Below are 14,051 nucleotides of genomic sequence, written 5' to 3' on the forward strand. Positions count from 1 at the left end.
GGCGCCAAACCGCTGCGCCACCCAGGGATCCCTTGACTATATTATTGATCTATTATCAATCTATTACCTATCTGTTATCTACCTATATTATCTATCGGCTAACTATTGGCTACCTATCTATCATCTCTCTATCTCTAAATCTTGCAGTTGTATACTTTAATGTTAGGACTCTGACTCACTTCAAAAATACTGACTCAAATCTCTTTTCAAAGATATATTTTGTCTTGTTTGCTATCACACCCAATGTATCAAATGTATATTAACAATCTTCTGGAGTCTGTTTATTGGAGTACCAGCTCCAGCTCCCCTGTTATTCCCAATTCCTGGAAAAGTGCACCTGTAGGGGATCTTAGGTGGTCCTCGTGAACGAAAGGGGAACTCACACAGTTGAGACCTTAAGAATTGAGGCCTAGGGGTGGCTGGGTAGTTCAGTCAGTGAAGTGCCTGCCTTCAGCTCAGGTCACGATCCTGGGGTCCTGGGATCAAGCCCCGCATAGGGCTCCCTGCTCAGTGGAGAGTCTGCGTCCCTCTCCCTTTGCCCCTCCCCCTGCTTGTGCATCTGTGCTCTTTCTCTAATAAATAAAATCTTAAAAAAAAAAAAAAGAGAACTGAGGCCTAGTCCCTGGCCTCAAGGTGGTGGCCAGTCTCACGCACTCCTTCCACATGCAGATCTTGAGTCAATGAAAACACACAAGCACCAACACATGAAAAAGCATCAACGACAAAAGACATAGTTAGAGTTCTGAATCTGAGATCAGTCAGGACTGTGCCCCCTGACCTCCCGCCTTGGAGCTTCCTCATCACCGTGCTGCTCTGCTCCGTTCCCTGGGGACAGTCGGCAGAGAAGTCACCTGATTCCTCTGTATGCAAAAAACCTTGCATAAAATGTGTTTTAGAAAGTTCTGTTCTGTGAAAGTGCCCCATTCCTCTGAAGCAGCTGGAGCAGTTACCGGAGACTGGGCTGTCAAGAGGTGCTGTGGCTTCTAGAGCTTAATGAGTACATTTAAATGTTAGATGCAAATTAGACATAACATTATCTCTAGCTGCAAAGAGCAAAGGGGAGAGTTAAACGCCCCAAGGCTTTCTTCAGAATAGATGAGCCTATTGCTAGTATGCAGACACCCCATGATAGCTTTTCCATGGCCCCGGCCAAGCCACATGGAAATGAAAGCGCAGTGGAGTGAAGGGAAAGGAGTTTTTCCCCACACAGAAGGTGTCTCCCCGAAAGCTCACCTGCTCTCTGCCTCGTCCTCAGGCCGGGCCAGACAGTGCGTGGCTTTGGAAGACAGCCAGGGTGCAGTCCTGCCGGGCAGGTGAGGAGGGGCTGCGGCCACTCAGCTCCCACCTGCCTGCAATAATGCCCCCGGCAGACGGCTCTCAGCCTCCTCTGGAGGTGCCAAATTCTATTAGCAGGAGAGAGTCCTATTTCCATACCTACCTCTCTAATCACCAGCGCCAGCAAGTGGATTAATTAAAATGCACATGCAAATACATTAGTTACAAACACAGCATCCCTCTTCACATGCAAATGCAATCAATAGGTACCAAGATGATTTGCATAATGGTAAAAGAAGAAGGGATTTTTTTATAATGTGGCTTTTGGGGCAAAAACTTAAATTCATGTGCGTCATATGTAATCTGAGCCTGTCTGGCACAGAGTGTTCTCTGTCCTGCTCCTCAGCAAACAAGTGCTCTGAGACCCAGGGCACTACTCCCAGGAAGCCCTCCTTGGCCATACCACTCATGCTCTCTGCTCCCTCAGCCCCTCCCCTCAGTACTCTTGCCCCCGGGTTGGCTCACTACTTCGCACTTGCCCACACTTTGCTTTGAGAGTGCTCTCTTGTCGGCTTGAGGCCAGAGAAGTGAGTGCCCTGTCCTCCTCATGCCCCCTCGTGCAGACATGGCTCAACATGGGAAGGGGAACTCTGAGACCATCCAATGACACCACCTCACCATTCAGTCGGAGCCTAAGATCCTGACTGGAGAGATGAGCTGACCACAACAACACCAATATTAGTTGGTGGCACAGCTAGACCAAGAACAAGCCTGGCCCTGAGGAAGCACCCAGAGACAGGACAGGGTGGTCGGGCAGGGAGGTCTCCTTCCCTTGGGACACCACTGCTTCCACACTTGCCCTCAAGATGCTGTGAGTCTCTGGAGAGATGCTTGGTATTACACAACTCAGAACAAAATCCCATTGCTATTTGCCAGGTAAGGGCAAGAGAGTCCAGAACCCACAGAAGGCACATCTCCTGCCTTAAAGATTAGACTGCCTAAATTAGAGATTGCTAACATTTTTTGGTTATAAGAACTATTTTTACATCAGAAAAAATATTTAGAGTCTTCCTATAAAGTGTACATTAATAGAGAAGATGAACAATAGCAGAGGGGTGCCTGGTGGCTCGGTTGAGCTGACAGCTCTTGATTTTGGCTCAGATCATGGTCTCAGGGTTCTGGGATTGAGCCCCACACGGGACTCCGTGCTCATCATGGAGTCTGCTTGAAGATTCTCTCTCTCTCTCTCTCTCTCTCTCTCTTTTTCTCTCTCCCTCTAAAATATATAAATCTAAAGAAATTATTTTAAAAAAGGACTAGCAGAAAGTACTGTGACTCTAGGATAGCACATACATTTCGAACATAGCTTATCTTTGTGATGACGTATTTTTTCAGCCCACGGACCACGCTTGGCATGCCTTTGGATCTTGGATTTGCCAATAGCTCTACTGTCCTCAGAGGTGTACAGTTTAGAGTTATTGCACTAGAGGGATCTTCTGTCTTAGAGTCTATAGTTCCTGGTTCCTTCAGGAGGCTCAGAAAGGTGGTAACCAGCCTTGGAAGTCTCTCCTGCAGTCATCCTGGAACAGACTTTCTATAAATGAGTCTGGAGGAGGACCAGGACTGGGGAGACGGGGACAGGTATAGGAGATTTTCCAAAATATTGGGTCATTTCTCAGAAGGATGTGGATGTCAAGTGGCTAATAATAACAGTTATAAACTGCCATTTATGAAGTAGCATTAATTGAGCAACAAGAGACGGGATAGATGTACAGGTGGATAGGATATGAATATGGACAGATCTCTCCCTTATAAAACCCGGGGCTTCGTGTTCGCCAGTCTCTGTATTAAGTCATGTTGAAAGAAGCAAATTCTAGCAGACAAAAGTAATTCAACAGGAATTCCAATCTTGACTGGCATCTCTCAAACAGCATTAAATAACAGAACTCCAGCCACAGGAAAATCTGCCTGCGTCCCCCTTCCTTCTCCCACACTCTGCGGCCTCCCTCAGAAGCTCTCACTTGGCAAACATTCCAGAATGTTTCCTGATGCTTCAGTGCTTTTGCTACTGCTTTCCTCTGCCTTGCCTCTCTGCCTGAGATCTTTACCTCTCTGACATTGGGCTTAGTGTCTCCCCTGCTTGCCCGTTATGCAGGGCTGTCTCCACGGTGGAGGACAGACCAGGGGCTGACCCAAAGGGTGGGAACCTGTCTCTCTGCCTTCTGCCTCTCTGGCACAGTCTCTCTCTCTCCCTCTGTCCATCCTAACTGCTCTGAAAAAATCCAGACAATGGGTGGGCAGAGACTGAACTCTTCTCAAAGATCAGGGCTGAGGAAATGCCGAGCAAAATTCTCCAAAGGCAGGTGGGGGCCAAGGAGGTGGAGAAAGGGTGGAGTCCCGGAATACTGGCACACTTACACGCCAATGAATCTGGTCCTAGTCACAAACATCCTATCATTTAATCTTCACCAAACCCAGGGAAGGAGGTGAAAGCAACCTCATGTTACATAGGAGAGATGAGGCTCAGAGGTTAACCGGGTTGGTAAGATGTTTGGAGGCAAAGCCACAAGCTTTGCCCAGGAGTCCTGATCCAGACTGTTCTGTGGTTTCCTGGTGTGGTCTCAGGTCCTTTCTGATCACCCCTGGACCATTTTTCCAGTTCAAGTTGAGCATGTCAGGCATGTGGTTTGCTGGGACAGACCTTTTCGTACTCTAGATCCACGCTATCATATGGCTATTCTGAGAGAAGATGCCATTTTTCTTCAGGTATTTTGTATGCACTCTGGCCACACCGGCCTGTCCTCCCCCTTTCAAACATGGCTTTGTTGGCTTGTCTTTCTACCCTGGAAAGTCTCAAGAGCCCCACATCTGCTGCCCATTCCGGGCTCTGCTGGTTGGGACTGCAACCAGCTAAAGATGGCCATGCTGCTGGTTCCACACAGGACGGAAGAGAAAAGTAGGTACCTCTTAGAGGCTGAATTTTGTCCCCCCCCAAATTCATATGTGGAAATCCTAACCCCTACAATGTGACTGTATTTGAAGATAGGGTATTTATTTATTTATTTATTTATTTATTTATTTATTATGATAGTCACAGAGAGAGAGAGAGGCAGAGACACAGGCAGAGGGAGAAGCAGGCTCCATGCACCGGGAGCCCGACGTGGGATTCGATCCTGGGTCTCCAGGATCGCACCCTGGGCCAAAGGCAGGCGCCAAACCGCTGCGCCACCCAGGGATCCCCGAAGATGGGGTCTTTAAAGAGGCAATTAAGTTACAATGAAGTCACTGGTGTGGCCCTAGTATAATATGACTGGTGTCTTCATAAGAAGAGATCAAGACAGACACGTACAGAGGGGAGGCCATGTGAGGACACAGAGGGAAAGCAGCCATCTTCGAGCCAGGGACAGGGGCCGCAGTAGAAGCCAGCCCCACAGACACCTCGAGCCTGGACTTCCAGCCTTCAGAGATGTAAGGAAGTAGATTTCTGTTCTGTAAGCCTCCCAGTCTGTGGTACTGGCTTAGGGCAGCCCCAGCAAATGAATACAGTGCCCTTCTTTGGATCTGACAGAGGATCGTGTCCTAGAATTGATCCCATGGGAGTCTGACAGAGCCAAGAAGAGCCCTAGGGCCTGCCTATGAGCCTCTGGGAGAGGCAGCCTGCCCCAAATCTCATCATTTAGGAGGTTGCTTTCCTCCAGACCATAAAGTATCCATGAGAAAGTCCAGCTCAAGGTGGCTGCCAAGCATCTGAAGAGTGGTAGGAAGGAGTGAGTCCCAGCAGGTTTTCACAGAGCTACTAAAGTATGGTTCACAGACGGTAGCATAAGCGTGACTTGGGAGAGTGTTAGAAATGCAGACTGTCAGGCCCTGCCCCACATCTGTTGAATCTGACTTTCTCTACTGTAACAAGAGCATCAGGGGATGAGTATGCATATTAAGGTTTGAGAAGCACTGCCTCTGATCTATAGACCCTTGGATCTCACGGCAGCTCAAATCATTAATGACCTGTGTACCTCCCCCCCCCCCATTGTATCCTCCACACCCCTGGAGAGTCCAGCAGGCCTGTATCAGGCAGGCCCAGGCCAGAGGACCTAGGGTGGTGATGCTCAATCTGGGCCACATAGTGAGTTCACTTGGGGAGCCTGTAAGGCTCTTGATGCTGAGGTCAACTCTGGGCCAAAGACATGAGAAGCTCTAAAGGGAATAGGGGCAAGGCCCAGGCAACAATATTTTTTAAAGCTCCTCAAGTGATTTCAATTTGTGGACATGTTTGGCATTGTATCAATTATCTACTGCCTCATAATAGCCCCAAAATTTGTGGCCTAAAACAATAATCATTTATTTAGTTTATGAGTCTACAGGGGCTGGGTTCTGCTAGGCAGTTCCTCTGGTTGCCACTGTGCCTCCAGGCAGCCAAGGGCCAGGAGGGCAGCTCTGCCTCTGGGGGATGTTGCAGGGACAAGGAAAGGGTGTGTGTGTGGGGGGGTCTTATTTCCTTGGCCATCTGTAAGTCCATTCTAGGCTTTTGGTAGAGGAGAAAGAGGGACCTAGGCTCAGAACTGGTGCCATGTGGCTTCCACTGTTGCCTTTTGGCTGAAACGGGTAGTAAAGCCAGCCCAGGTTCAAGGGAGGAGGCCACTGATAGCACCACCTTTAAGGGAATTGCTGTACCTTCACACCACAGAAGGCCCAGACACAAGAAGGGATGGAGAAGGGGGGCCGTTTTTGCAGCCTTCCACATTGGACTGAGAAGGACCTGCTCATGAACCAAGCTCTTGCCTGAGCCTCTTTCCAACGAGGCCTTGTTTCTGGCTCCATCCTTGGCCTGGCAAGCGAGCGTGGTTTTAGCAAGAACCCTGCCGAGCCAGTTCGGGGAGAACCCGCCCACCCCTTGACGTGTGTTCAGATTCCTCCCCAATCATGTCCATCTTTGATACCTCACCAAGCTCCTGTTAGTGGCTGTCCAAACTCTCTGTCATCCCGCCTGTTGCCACAAGTCCCCAGCAGGCCCCGATGTATTCAGGCTCTCCTCGATAATTCGGCAAGCTAGATTCACATTTAAGAAATGTCCAGTGTAATTTATTTTCCGTAGGACCCTTGAGGTACAGGAGAGTCCTCCTCTTCCTTCCTGCTCTGCCCCCACACTTGGCTGCTTTGAGTTGGCCTCTGCTCACCCCAGCTTACACCAGGGCTTGGCGGGTTGAAGTACTAAGGCAATGCTACGTGAAGCATCATCGAGGTGGCTTGTGCTGAAGGCCCAGAGGTCTACCTGTGATTTCAAACAAAAGGAACGACCCCTGGACCTCTCCTAAGCTGAAATGTCTCCTCTTACAGAAGATGATCATCATACCTACCTAGCAGGATTGCAATGCTTAAATAAAACAGCTCTCAAAGCTTCTGGCTCACAGGTGGTAAGTCGACTGGGTTTCTCACCTTATAGACAAACCAGGGTGCCTGGATGGGTCAGTTGGTTGGACGTTGACTTTGGCTCAGGTTGTGATCCCAGGGTCCTGGGATTGAGCCCTGCTTTGAGCTCTGTGCTTGGTGGGGAGCCTGCTTCTCCCTCTCCCTCTGCCAACCCCCATGCTTATGTGCCCTCTCTCTCTGTCAAATAAATAAACAAATAACCTTATAGACAAATCTCACTAAATTAGGATTTGCTAGGGCAAAGGCCAGTGTGAATGAACATAAAATCTAACTGTAGGATTTTCCCTCGATGGTGGTTGTATTCTCCCAAACATAGAGCAACGAGCCAAATAGTCCCTACAAGACAGAGTTCCTTGGAGGTCTGCAAGGACAGAGTGTCACCGCAATGGGTGGTAAATGGAGACTCTAATTGCCAGAGAATGGTTTCTTCCCATTTTGATCCTGCATTCATCTTATCGCTACAGTAGGCTCTTACCACACATTTGGTGAAATGGCAGTATTTCCTGTGGGCAGTATTGATAACTGCAATGATACCAGTGAGTAATGTCATTCACGAGGGCTTCCTAGCATCTTCCTCACCAAATGCCCACACAACCCCAAGAGGTGGGAATTACCCTGCCTTCATGGGCCAGGATACAGTCTCAGAAAGGTGAAGTGACCTCCCGAGGCTTGTAACCTAAGCGGCACAGAAGCTGGACACCCACCCAGGCATCTGTCTGACTTCACACCCCTCTCCTGGGTGGTTCTGGGGACCCTTGTGCTGGACCCCTCTCTGGACTCACAATATTGCTAAGTGGCGGCTCCAGGTGAGATTCACTGTGGTCACGGCCAGAGATAGTAATAGCCTGCCCTGGAGCCCCTGTGTGGGGAAGGGACGTGGACCTTGCCATTTGGGTTTGTGGGGAGCGTTGGTGCATGAAGGAGCTCCCAGACCTGCCCCCCCTCCCCCGGAGGGCTTTGCGATTTTGTCGGGGGACCTGTAATTGCCAGCGCCCGGGTGCTTCCCTGCCAGCCCTGGGGTTTCCTGCCTCTGGCTCAGCTTTGCCCCTTTGGTGCTATTAATGCCTCTTAACTGCAAAACATTTCCTATAAACTGGGCCTGACATTTTGAAAGTCTGAGATTGGTAATTGGGCCTCTGTTCTGCCAAGACTCAGGCTGTGCTGAGGCGCATTTCTCCTCAGCTTGATTATTTCTGCCCAAACCCCAGGCTCCTCCAGATTCCGGGGCCTGCCAAAAATTTGTATCTGAGGTCACTCTAGGGCAGGCAGGCCCCTCTCAGAAACCAGAGCCTGCCAGAAAGGGCTGTTTCTGGAGCACTGCCCACACTTTAGTGAGGAGGGGCACGCACAGTAAGGGAATTCTTAAACCTGACGCTTCCAGCTGTGGTGTATGGACTTGGTGGGGGGGGGGGGTGGGGGGGTGGGCATGCGGATGGACTTCAGAAGGTTCCTGAACTTCTTGAAATTGTGTGCAAATTTTTGGCAGAGAGGGTCTGAAGTTTTTATCAGATTCTCAATAAGGCTAAGAACCCCAAAGAGCTTAAGAATCACTAGTTTGAAAAATAGGGATTAGAGAATTGGGAACAGTTAGAGGCAACAGGGGTGTTGATTCCAGAGAAGAACATGAGGATGAAATGGATTTTTAGTAACTCTGAAGTTTTGTTTTTGTGATAAAATTGTTTCTTGACAGTACCATTTCTTGAGATATACAACGAGCCCCACACTGATTCACTCAGCCCTTGGAATGGCCCTTTTTTTTTCTTTTTTTTGTATTTATTTTTTTAAATTTATTTTTATTGGTGTTCAATTTACCAACATACAGAATAACACCCAGTGCTCATCCCGTCAAGTGCCCCCCCAGTGCCCGTCACCCATTCACCCCCACCCCCCGCCCTCCGCCCCTTCCACCACCCCTAGTTCGTTTCCCAGAGTTAGGAGTCTTTATGTTTTGTCTCCCTTTCTGATATTTCCCACACATTTCTTCTCCCTTCCCTTATATTCCCTTTCACTATTATTTATGTTCCCCAAATGAATGAGAACATATAATGTTTGTCCTTCTCCGATTGACTTACTTCACTCAGCTGGAATGGCCCTTTGAGGTAGGTATCACATCCTTAGTCTACAGATAAGGGAGTAGGGTCCCAGAGAGGTTAGGTGACTTGTCTAAGGTCACACAGCTGATAATGGTGACATCAGGATTTGAATATGGTTTTATCAGCTTCCAGAAGACAAATAAGATGTGCAGTAGGAGAAGCTAATTAGGAGTGAGGATAAACTTTCTCTGCATGGTTGGCTATGTGTTGAGATAGCGGTGAAGGGATTCTAAAGTTTCACTACTCCTAGAGATGTTCAAGTATTTATTTCATTTTGTAGCATTCAGGACTTTTTACATTTTTTATTTATTTGTTTTTGTTTGTTTGTTTTTTTAGAGAGGGAGAGAGAGGTGGGGGACAGGGAGAGGAAGGGAGAATCCCAACCTGGGGCTCCATCTCACCACCGTAAGATCATGACCTGAGCTGAAATCGAGTTGGATGCTTAACTGACTGAGCCACCCAGGCGCCCCAAGACCTTTTTTTTTTTTAAAGTATTGTTGTGTAACTTGCTGTATTCAGGTCTTCCCAAGCCCCTGTCAGGTACCCAGGGTGGGTATTCGTTCCTGCACATTAGGGCAGCACGCACTTGCCAGTACTCTGTGACGAGTGAGCAGCAGCCCCGGCTCGTCTGGCTCTGTCTGCCGGGATTCTCACACTCAGCCCCTCGACGCTGCTGCTTGGCCATGACCGGGTGGAGGTGGGCGGCTGGACCCGGGGACCCCTGGGAATTCCTTCTGGGAGAGCTCCACAAATGACAGCCTGGTTGCATTGGGGATTTCAGCCATCAGTGATGTCTGTTGTTTTGGGTTTTCCTCCAAAGGTCCTTTTCTTTCTGAAAGAAGAAAGAAAAAAACCAGATTTTCATGAAAAAGAAAAAAAAAAGGAAAACATTTTTCGTTATACCCCAAGGTGTCATAAAAACAGGTACCTCAGACCCAACATCAGAGAGACACAGTGGGGCATGGGGGTAACCAGCAGGAGCAGACACAAGCTGAGCAGCAGCAGCAGCCGCTCTGCTAAGACCACAAACCACCCCCCTATACCCACTCTCACCCTAGGCTGGAAAATTGAATTCAGGTCTGGTTTGGAAGGTTCTAGGAGCTGGTAGGTGAGGTATGGTGTTTCCTAACAGCTGACTGTGTATGGCAAAGTGGAATTACTGTGTATGTGTGTGTGCACATGCAAGTGTGTGTGTCAACAAGCATGTGTGTGTGCATGAGTGTGTGTGTATGTGTGTGTGCACAAGGACTTGCATGCAGCAGGATGAAGGGTATGAGGCAGGTAGGGTGCAAAAGAGAAGGAGGCTCCTACTGCCAGGATTGTGGGGGTGCAGGGTGGGACCCAAGGGTGGCGGTGGGGGGTGCCCTCCCTCACTTGCCTCCCCTTGGGCCTGGGCTGGGAGAAGGGGGGTGGACATTCCCACTGAAAGGCCCTGGTGTCCATTTCTGGCCCATAACAGTCAACCAACAGAATGATTACTTAAACATCCTTTTCCCTCCAGAAGGAACAGTGGGTGCACAGAGTGGATATGGAGTGAGCATGTGCAGTGGCCTGGCCTTCAGCCTCTCGGGAGGGCGTGAGCATCCACACTCCCACGGATGAAAGCATTCCCACCAGTGGTCGTGTTCTGTAGCATGGACTCCGCACCAGGACCGCTGGCTGAAGATGGGCCGCATGGGGAACGCTCAAGCAGAAGTGAAGGAGACGGTGAGAATTACTTGCTTCATGGCCATCTTGATCAAAGCAGCAAGCTGCATGTAGCTAATCCAAATTCCGGTAGAGTGCTTTGAGCATCTGCAGTACTTCAGGACCCGATATGAAAGAGAACATGCATTTCATTCCAGCTTTTCATTTGTCGGGAATAAATAATATTCATGAAGGTTTTGTTTGCAGAGCTCGAGAATAGCAGCCTGAAACCTTCTTTCCTATCTTGTTTAGAAACAGAATGTGAACAATTTAAAAAAAAATAAGCCAGTTTAATTTTTAAAGTGCAAAATCCCATCATTTCCAGCATCAGGTCATCAAAGCAGGTTTCCATGCCGTAATAGCTTAGGTAACATTAAATCTGCATTTAATACACAGTCAGGCCCCAAACCAAACATGTGAGACTGGGTGTTTTAAAAATTCCCAAAGGGACTCCTAAGTCATCCGCTGTGGAAAAAAAAAAAAAAAAAGAGTCTATCCTTTGGTGCCTTGCAGGCCACTCTGTGAGCAAGTTCCTCAGCCCTGCTCGCCTCAGATTGCCCATCTGTGACAACAGGGCTCTAGGAGGTAAATGAGTGTATACATAAGGTGGCAGCTTAATAGATGGGATCTTCCCAGGGGGCAACATTTATTAGGTCTGGGCTCAAGTGTCTTCCTTGAAACCAATTTAGTTGCTTTTCCCCACCCACCCCTGGGTGCCCAGCTGCCCGCTGCCGTATTATGCTGTGTTTATTGCATTCATGCCCTCGCAGGGATCTGACGCAATCTCATCAGGCATTTGTTTCACTGTCTGCTCCTTTAACGGAATGTGAGGTCTAAGGGGTGGGCACGGAGCTCTTCTGATGTTTTCTGCACCATTTCTTCTCCTCTGTTTAAACTAGCCTGAAATGTGATATATGCTCAATACATATTTGTTGAATGAACGTGGAATGATTTTCTTTTTTTAAAGATTTTATTTATTTGAGAGAGAGAAAGCGTGAGCAAGCATGAGTGGAGGGTGAGGCAGAGGCGGAGGGGGAGGGAGAGAGTCCCTAGCAGACTGCGAGCTGAGCATGGAACCTGATGTAGGGCTCGATCCCACCACCCATAAAAATCACAATCTGAGCTGAAACCAAGAGTCAGATGCTTTATGGACTGAGCCACCCGGGTGCCCCTGGAATGACTTTCTAACTCTTTTCCTTCCTTTGTAACTGGCTGTGATAGTCACCCCATCTCTCCATGTCTTAGTTTCTTCATTTGTCACAGAAACAAATTGGTCTACACAGGCACTTGGCAAACTTCACAGCCTGATCTGGCCCACTGTTTGTTTTTGTGAATAAAGTTTTATTGGAACACAGCTGTGCTCCTTTGTTTACATTATGGGGCCACAAGAGAGGAGATGAGTAGTTGTAGAGACAGTGTTGTTGGCAAGCCTGGATAGTTACTACCTGCCCCTTCGTAGAACAAGTTTGCCCTTTCTGGTTTAGCTGAACCATGAGACCGTTATACTCCTGATACTCTTTCACTTTTGTGAAACACCCACACTATGTTCATGGCCCTCCTTGATAACAAATAGCTGATTGATTTTCTGGAACTTCTTTAAAGTTTCATATTAGGCCATGAATTGACTTTGACTGTGCAGCTTCTGCTAATGGTTCAGTCATTTCTCCCTTACTTTCCAGTCTTCTCCCCAAAAGGATTTAAGCCCTGCATAGGATAATTGCTATCACCTTGAGATTTGCCGTAACTTTTTCTTGTCACCCCCGACTTCAAGTCTGGGATGGAATCGCCTTAATACCTCACTTACAGCATGCTTGACTTTGGAATCGATCAGTGTTTCTAGCTGGCGTTGCCCCAACCTCAATGTCACATAACATCAGCTGAGATCTGGGGGGTGGAGCCAGAGGGCGGCAGGTTCCTTATTTCTCTGAGAAGTCTCTTCTCTTTTTAAGCTCCCTGCCCACACAGTTCCACAGAGGACCGTTTCAGAAGTGAGGCAATGTGGTATAATTGAAAGAACATAGAGTTGGCTTCAGAGAGATTGTGGCTCATGTTCTGTATCTGCCATTTACCAGTTACATGACTATGGACTAGTAACATAATCTTTCTCCAGCTCTATTTCCTCCTCTGGGAAGTGGAGGTGGATTGATGAGCTCCTCATACAGGAGGCTGAATAATAGTGGTCATTCTATAAATGCTACTTGAGCACCTGTCATATACTGGACATTATCCTGGGTCCTGGGGTCACAGCAATAAACAAAACAGACAGTGGCCCTGCTCTCACAGACCTTAGTTCTTTTGGAGGGAGGTAGACAAATAACCAAACAAGTGTTTCCTGTAATGATGAATGCAATGAAGAAAAATAACGCAAGGGAAAGGGAGAGACAGTTACAGAAGGCTGCCGTTTCATTTAACAAGATATTCAGGGAAGTCTCCTTTAAGGGAGTGACTTTGGAGTGAAACCCGAGGGGAGTGAGGGAGAGAGTCCCAGGCTTATCTGGGGGAATAATATTCCGAGTCAAAGAGGCGGTGTGTGCAAGAGCTTGAAGCAAAAGCTTGCTGTTTGAAGAAGAGCACGTGGGTCAGGGTGTCTGGGACCGAGGGAGGGAGGAAGGGAGGGTGCTCAGACGTGAGGTTGGAGAAGCATCCTGGGCTTGGATCCTTCAAAGCCTTGCAGGGCCACGTAGAGGACATGAGGTTCTATTCTTGAGGTGGCAGGAAGCCTACAGGAGGTTTTGAGCAGGACTGTGAAATCAACTGACTTCTTTTTTTAAGATTATATTCATTTATTCATGAGAGACACGCAGAGAGAGGCAGAGACACAGGCAGAGGGAGAAGCAGGCTCCCAGGACACTGGAATCAGGTCCTGAGCCGAAGGCTGATGCTTAACCACTGAGCCACCCAGATGCCCCGACTGACTTATGTTTTAAAACAGTTCTAGAGTAAGCTGCGAACCTTAAGTGCTTCTTAAGCTCATAGCAGCCCCACAGGAAGTGATGTGCAGGCCCCATGGTACCTGAGCCCCTGGAGAGGGGATTACCTGTAGCTGGAGCAAGACAGCGCAGGGTTAGTTGGGGAAGCTGTGTGATTGCTGAAGGGTGACGGGGAGCACCTTCCCATTGGCAAAGTGGCCGCGGTGGCAGCTTGGGGCCCGAAGCAGGGGGAGCCATCCTGCCATCCTCACCTGGGCCTGGGCCTGGGCCCGGCCTCCCCGCAGACGCTGCACGCTCATCCCCCTCCTCAGCCTTCGGCTGCAAGCCTTCCACTCAGGTGGGGCTGGACCGTTTGCCACGTTGGAAACTGGGCCCTAAAACATGGGAGATGATTACAAGTGCTTTAGAAAGACCAAACGTCATTCAGCCTCCCCGATCTGCTGTCTGGGAAGCCCTTCCCCGGCCGCCGGGAGGCGCAGGGCCGCGTAGGCCGGTGGGAGCCCGCTGGCTGGGAGGGGAGTTCTGGAAGGCAGGGCTGAGGCGACACCAGAGCAGATTGTGAGATTAAACCCGGTTTGGCAGCTTAAACACTCAGGACCCAGAGTGGGGACCAGCTGCCCTCAGTGACACCGGCTCTCAA

Source organism: Canis lupus, chromosome 5 (assembly GCF_011100685.1).
Source record: "Canis lupus familiaris isolate Mischka breed German Shepherd chromosome 5, alternate assembly UU_Cfam_GSD_1.0, whole genome shotgun sequence".
NCBI classification, from domain to species: domain Eukaryota; kingdom Metazoa; phylum Chordata; class Mammalia; order Carnivora; family Canidae; genus Canis; species Canis lupus.